General features: G+C 38.4%; 1 pseudogene; it reads left to right on the top strand.

Annotated features, from left to right (window-relative positions):
- The first annotated feature begins 5,711 nt into the window (after positions 1–5,711).
- Positions 5,712–7,520, top strand: LOC120163239 (annotated as a pseudogene).
- The last annotated feature ends 401 nt before the right edge of the window (positions 7,521–7,921 follow it).

The following is a 7,921-nucleotide window of genomic DNA, read 5'->3' as shown; positions in this document are numbered from 1 at the left end:
AAGACGCTTAAAAAGAATTTCTTCTCTTACCAATGAAGCTGGAATTGTGCTTGAGGACCCTGAGGATATTCAAAATTTGGCATTCAATTATTTTTTCTCACTTTTCGAGGCTCAAGAGGTTAGTGATCCTTCTCCTATTCTTGAAGGGGTCGAACGTTGTATCAATGAGAAACGAGTTCACATCTTCTCAGGATTATTCGTATGAAAAGGTGTCCAGTGCTGTTTGGTCTATGGGGCCTCTCAAGGCAACAGGTAAAGATGATTTAGGAGGGATCTTTTATCAATATTTCAGGGACATTATTGGTCGCGACATTTCTGATTTCTGTATAGCTATCATTTTTGGTCGGATCAATTGCTGAGATAAACAGAACTCATATTGTGTTAATTTCAAAGGTCACGAATCCCAGACAGCAGCACCAATTTCGCCCTATAAGTCTTTGCAACGTATTGTATAAGATTATTTCAAAGATAGTGGCCAACAAATTACAATCTGTGCTCCATGTATGCATCGACGAAGCACAAAGTGCCTTTGTTCCTGGGAGACTTATTTCGGATAATGTCATGACAACTTATGAGGTAACCCACATGCTAAAAACTAAAAGAACAACCAGTAAAGGCTCGTTTGCGTTGAAGTTGGATATGAGCAAAGCCTACGATCGGGTGGATTGGCGTTTTCTTGAGGCTATGCTTATCAAAATGGGTTTTCCTGATTCATAGGTGGGGCTGGTTATGAACTGCTTATCTTCGGTGTCTTATTCTGTGGTTCTTAACGGTTTTGTTGGTAAGAACTTTCAATCAAGTAGAGGGTTACGCCAAGGTGACCCGCTAAGTCCTTGTTCCTAATTTGTAGTGAGGGCCTTTCTTCTATTCGGCGTTTAGCTACTCAGAGAGATGTGTTAAAAGGAATCAGGATAAACAGAAGAGCTCCTCTTATCACGCATATGTTATTTGTGGATAATATTATCATTTTCAATGAGGCTTCGATGGTGGGTGCGACTAACCTAAAAGACTCTTTGAATCTCTATTCGGCGTGTTTAGGTCAACTCATCAACTATGACAAGTCGGGCATTTTTTCAGCTCCAACGTTAACCAAGCAACCTGTAATACGGTGTCTCGAATTCTATATATCATCGGGACAATGAACTCCAAAAAATATTTAGGCATTCCAGCCATTGTGGGTCAAAATAAGAGGCATGCGTTTAAAGATTTATTGTAAAAATGCCTAAAGTACGTACAAAGTTGGAATGCTCGAAATCTTTTAATGGGAGGAAATGAAGTCTTCATTGAGGTTGTCCTCCAAGCTATCCCCGTTTATGCAATGTCTTGTTTTCTCTTTCCAAGATTGTTCTGCGCTGATCTGGAAGCCATTTTTACAAAGTTTTGCTGGCAGCACTCGTCGAGTAGGAAAGGGATTCATTGGTGTACATGGAAATCAATGTGTCTTCCTAAGGATATTGGTACGACAAGGTTGGCGCTTAGTAACAGACTCGGGCTCCCTTATGGCTTGTGTTTTGCATACAAAGTATTACTCTAATTCTCTGTTTGACAAGGCTCAACTTGGTTCTAACCCATCTCTTATTTGGAGGAGTATATGATCCGCAAGGGGACTTTTAAATATGGGGTGTCGCTGGAAGGTGGAAACAAAGGACTCTATATCCCTGTGGAATGACTATTGGCTCCCTCAATATCCTCCTCAAATGTTAGCACCCTTCAGGGCTGATGGAGGTCGCTATGTCTCTGACTTAATTTTACAACCTTTAAGATCCCGGAACACTTCGTTGATTCGTACTTTATTTCCCAGTAATATTGCGCAGGCTGTGCTGGATATCCCTTTTGCTGAAACTCACAAGAAATATTTATTGGTTTGGAGCGAAGAGAAATCGGAGATATATTCAGCGAAAAGTGGTTACAAACTTCTTATTCAAAGCCAGTGAGTAATTCTTATTCGGTCAGCTATACAAAAACATTTGGAGGCTCACTTGTCCCTCGAAGATCAAATTCTCCTTTGGAAGTTTAGTATGAACTACATTCCAACATGTCCAATATGCTTAAAGCGGGTGGTTTCAAACCCGACTTGTCCTCGATGCAATCAGCTCTATGAAGAACCGTTACATGTAAGCAGGGAGTGTGTTTTCGCTGATAATGTGTGGAGAAAGCTTGGTGTTCGGGGTCAGGATAGGTAAATAGCCATACTTTTAATGAATGGATTGAGTGGCTTTTCTCTAATCACAACAGTTACAGACACAATGAATTTGCAATAACAATAGGGACCTTTGTTTGCTAGAAACAACTAGTTTATGAGAATACTAACCAAAGAGTCGATGAGATTCTTATCTTTATCAAGAGTTACTCCAAGGAACTTGAGACTGTTTCCCGGCGCCATCACCATTTGAGGGTGTATGAGCTCGGTTTGGGTCCCTCCCACTAATCCTTTCTCAAGGTGAATAGATGCGAGTTTTCTGTTTCATGTAAATCCTCTTGCTCTGGTTCATGATTCGCAATATTGCGGGTATGATAATGGCTTATGGCTTTTGTTTGAACATAAACGTCCCTACGGTATTCACAGCGGAGGCACTTACAGTGGTCTAGGGTTTAAAATTTGTTTGTGATCTGGGTTTCCAAGAAATAATTTTAGAGGGTGACTCACGAATGGTGTTTCAAAAATTAATCTCAGAAACGAGTGTCTTTTCAGACATCAGAACGCTTACCTATACGCTAAAGCACTGGCTGGTCATTTCGCACTTGCATTTTTCTCTTTACACTAAGGGAAGGCAACGCTGCTGCACATGCAGTGGTTGTGTTGGCAGGAGAAGCAGTGTGGATACCTTCTGGATCGAGTATGCTTCAAGGGAGGCTAAGGAGCTGCTGATGAGGATAGACGACGTTTCGATCCCCCTTAGCTTCTAAGATTTTCTTACTTTTAGGGCTCATTTTTGCAGAGATTCGCCCGAGACTTTCTTTTTCTGGTCTTTATCGTTCATCTGGGCTTGATCGAGGAAAAGAAACGTATGAGCGGTGTTTTCTTTTCTTTTGTTTTGAACTTTTATTTCATGCGTTTTTTATATTTCAATAAAGCTCAAAGGTTATTATTCAAAATATACATATTTACCCATGACTTTCGTGTCTTAAAATTAAATGCCTCTGGTAACAATTAAGGGTAAACTACATAAATAACCACATAACTATGGACTGGGTCGCGAACTTACCACCATTTTAAAATTTACGTTAAAATGACCACTGAACTATTTAAATGGTTTCAATATAGTTACATGTCGTTAACACTTAATAAAAGTGTCTACGTGGCAATTAACAAGATTTGTATAATTAAGGCACGGGTCCTTATAAAGTTACGTATTCGCGGGACTAGAACTCTGCTTTGTTTCTTCCATTTTTAACTACTTGTGTATGATTTGTTTCCTTGTATTTTCATTTAATGCAATTTGATCCCGATTCGGTTTTTAATTTGTCTAATGCCTTAATTTGAGCATTAACTTTAAAATCTTTTATTCTAATCATGTATTAAATTTATAGATTAAATCCCCTAGATTAAAATATTTTATTCGTGAATACGTAACTTTGCAAGGACCCATGCTCTAATTATACCAATTTTATTATTTGTCACGTAGATACTTCCGTTAAGTGTTAACGACATATGGCTATATTAAAACCATTTAAATAGTTCAGTAGTCATATTAACACAAATTTAAAAATGGTGGTTATTTCGTGACCTAGCCTATAATTATATGATCATTTATGTATAATTGTGTACAATGATTGTACACGCACCGTGGGCCAATCTTCTTAAAATCCCACACGTATTTTTTATCAATTACTTGTATTCAGAACCGACGTCGTGTCTGATATAATTAATGCATTATAAATTCTTAGTAGTTAACTCATATCAAAATTATGTATATATAATATTTAATTTATAATTTATTTGAATCGATTCAATTAAGAGAAAATCGCCACAGTGACCAAAAATACCTTATAATATACGATTTTAATCAACTTTTTTTGGATTTGCCAAAATGACCAATAAAATCGCAACGCGATATCAAAATCGCAACGCGATTTAGAAATCGCAACGTTAAAAGAAATCGCAACGGTCAAAAGAAAATCGCAACGCAAGCTTCCAAGTTCGCAACGCGATTTAGAAGAAAATCGCAATGCGATTGATTGAATCGCAATGCGATTGAGAGAGTCGCAATGCGATTGAGAGAGTCGCAACGCGATTTAGAAGAAAATCGCAATGCGACTGAGAATCGCAATGCGACTGAGAGAATCGCAACGCGATTTAGAAAATCGCAACGTTAAAAAGAAAATCGCAACGGTCAAAAGAATAGTAAAAAATTTTGTTTCTTAAGAATTTTCTCTAAAAAGATAGTTCGCGCGGACGTGTCGAAGACACGATTACAACGACCACACGACCACGACCAGACCACGACCACGACCGACCCGACCCCGAGAGAGAGACGGCGGCGGCGGCGCGTGAGAGTCCCCCTTGTCCTCTTTCACTCAACAAGGAAGTGCAAAATACAAGCCTTAATATAATTCCCAATAGTGTTTCCAATACTATGTGGATTGAGCATTACCAACACTTGTTCCCAATATCATTATTCTTCATAAGTTATCATCCATTACAATATGAATTATCGATAATAAATTAATTCATTTTAATAAGTATTTAAAATTATAACTTGATAAATACATAAATATTCTATTATTAAATAAAAAATATATTTTTTATATTAAAATTATTGAGATAGATATTTACTATAAAAGTAAAGATTTTTTTTCACGTACAACCTCTATGAATTAGTTTCACAATAAGGTATCGGTTTATGCATTGGATTCTTTCGTATTAGATGGTCTTTAATAAGATCATCATCATCTTTTGTTCAACAATACCATATTAATGAGGATATTGGTTCATTAACACGACTATTCATATTGTAATGGATGATAACTTATGAAGAATAATGATTTGGAACAAGTGTTGGTAATGCTCAATCCCACATAGTATTGGAAATACTATTGGGAATGGTATTTAAGGCTTGTATTTGCACTTCCTTGTTGAGTGAAAGAGGACAAGGGGACTCTCGCGCGCCGCCGCCGCCGCCGTCGTCTCGGGTCGGGTCGGTCGGGTCGTGGTCGTGGTCGTGGTCGTGGTCGTGGTAATACGTGTCTTCGACACGTATCTTTTTAGAGAAAATTCTTAAGAAACAAAATTTTTTAACTATCTTTTGACGTTGCGATTTTCTTTTTAACGTTGCGATTTTCTAAATCGCGTTGCGATTCTCTCAGTCGCATTGCGATTCTCTCAGTCGCATTGCGATTTTCTTCTAAATCGCGTTGCGATTCTCTCAGTCGCATTGCGAATCTCTCAGTCGCATTGCGATTCTCTTCTAAATCGCGTTGCGACTCTCTCAATCGCATTGCGATTCATCAATCGCATTGCGATTTTCTTAAATCGCGTGCGAACTTGGAAGCTCGCGTTGCGATTTCTTTTGACCGTTGCGATTTTCTTTTAACGTTGCGATTTTTCTAAAACGCGTTGCGATTTTAATATCGCGTTGCGATTTTATTGGTCATTTTGGCAAATCCAAAAAAAATTGGTTAAAATCGTATATTATAAGGTATTTTTGGTCACTGAGGCGATTTTCTCTTCGATTAATCAATATAATTTTCATCTCCTTTCTCCTTAAAAACAAACTCTCCCACATAGTAGAGCTCAAACTACTGCGTTTACTTCTCTCTTCCAATTTTAGCAGAGCTTGATTCATGCAGACGTCCAAAGGCGCTTTAGGTTCTGTTTCTGAGGAACACAAGAGCAACAGGTACATCATCGTTTTCCTCAACCTTTCATTTGTCTTGTCGTCTTCTGTTTTCTTGATGACATGTTTCAGATCTTCAGGATCTCTTGTCTTAACCAGTTATAAACCCAAATCCTGGACTAATCAGCAAAACTGTAGTGGACTGTTGAATTTAGATGATTACAAAGCCAAATGCTCTTTACTTAAGTCCAATAACCCATGTTTTCTCAAGGATATGTTGATTATCTTTACCTTTTCTATTGCAATTTTGGGGATTTCAGTTCTTGGGACTTCCCTTTTGATCCTTTGGCTCCTTATCTTGTTTTATCTGTTGGGAAACACAGCTTCCGAATACTTTTGTTACTCTCTTGAAAGCTTGTCGTGTTTCTTGAAATTGTCCCCCACACTTGCGGGTGTCACACTCTTGCCACTCGGCAATGGTGCTCCTGATGTTTTTTCGAGCATGGTATCCTTCATGGACGGAGAGACACAAGATGTTGCCCTGAACACAGTTCTGGGTGGGGCTTTGTTTGTGACTTGTGTCGTGGTTGGAACCATTAGCACGTTGTGCGCCGGAAGGAAGTTCGGATTAACAAACAGGCCTTTGTAAGAGATGTTTGCTTCCTCCTTTTGGTTCTTTTTTCCTTGACTTTGATATTGGTTTATGGGAGAATCACTATTTGGGGATCCATGGCCTTTTCCTTAATGTACATTGTGTATGTCATCCTTGTTTATATAGTATACATTGTCTGGAATTCCGGTGCTACGGACGTCTTCGATTCCGATTCTTGTGGCTTGAAAAAAACCGATCTTGACGGAATTGAGAAAGTGGAGACTGAATGTTTAGAGGGAGGGAATATGGAAGATGAAAAGGGGTCAGTGGAAACAAAGAGATTTTGCAGTATGTTAATTTGGACTAGAGATGCCCCTTTATTTACCTAGGAGATTGACAATTCCAATAGCTTGTAAAGATAGATGGTCTAAGCCAATGGCGGTTGTTTCAGTGTCATTGGCACCAATTCTCTTATCTGTAATTTGGGACCTTCAAGATGACAAAATAAGTGTAATAGCCTATGGATTGGGTGCCTTTTCGGCCTGATTTTGGTGTTCTAGCATGCCTAAAACCCAAAAATCCAGCCCTCCACAAAAATGCTTATTCCCATGGCTAGCCGGAGGGTTCATAATGAGTGTGATTTGGAGCTACATCATAGCTCAAGAACTAGTTGGCCTATTAGTTTCGCTCGGCTACATACTCGGAATCAGTCACTCGATCCTCGTCTCACCGCCCTCGCTTGGGGCAACTCGCTCGGAGACCTGATAACCAACTTGACCATGGCATTGAATGGTGGTCCAAAAGGGCACAAGTGGCCCTATCAGGCTGCTATGCCGGTCCCATCTTCAACATGCTCTTCGGTTTAGGGCTGTCCCTTGTTGGCTCTACTTGGTACGGATACCCTTCGCCTATGGAGATTCCTAGACCCTTATCTATTTGAAACACTTGGTTTTTCTAGTTGCTGCCTTGCTATGGACAATTTTGGTACTGCCAATTAAGGACTGAGGCTTGATGGGGTCCTTGGGGGAGGCCTTTTTCTGATTTACTTCACTTCCATGTCTTTAAGACTTGTTCAAGTTGTTGGTCCCCTCCAACTTCATACCATTTCTTAGTACTTTTGTATCATTGTAAATTATTGGACGTTTATAAAGATTGCAACTTGCAATCAATTTTATCATACGATTTCTTGTATAGTAACCAATTACTTTGGTGACTTTATTTTCACTGATTGCCATTGGTATATATATAATTTATGTTACTCGGATTCGAAATTATTGTCGAACATAAATTTTTTCTTTATTGTTCGATTTTTTACTTTCATATATCTCAATACATTAGATAATTTTATTTTATTTAAAATTTATAAAATTAGTTTTTAGTAAGAGTTAATTGCATCGTATGTCCTTAAAATATGACTATCATTTCAAATTAGTCCTTAAACTTTTAAGTATTCTAATTTCATCCTTAAACTATGACTCTCATTCTAAATTAGTCCTTAAACTTTTGAAAATTTAAATTTCATCCCCAAATCATGGATCTCATTCCAAATTGG

Source organism: Hibiscus syriacus, unplaced genomic scaffold (genome assembly GCF_006381635.1).
Source record: "Hibiscus syriacus cultivar Baekdansim isolate YM2019G1 unplaced genomic scaffold, ASM638163v2 tig00111432_pilon, whole genome shotgun sequence".
In the NCBI taxonomy this organism is placed as follows: domain Eukaryota; kingdom Viridiplantae; phylum Streptophyta; class Magnoliopsida; order Malvales; family Malvaceae; genus Hibiscus; species Hibiscus syriacus.
This window is presented reverse-complemented; position numbering and strand designations above follow the sequence as displayed.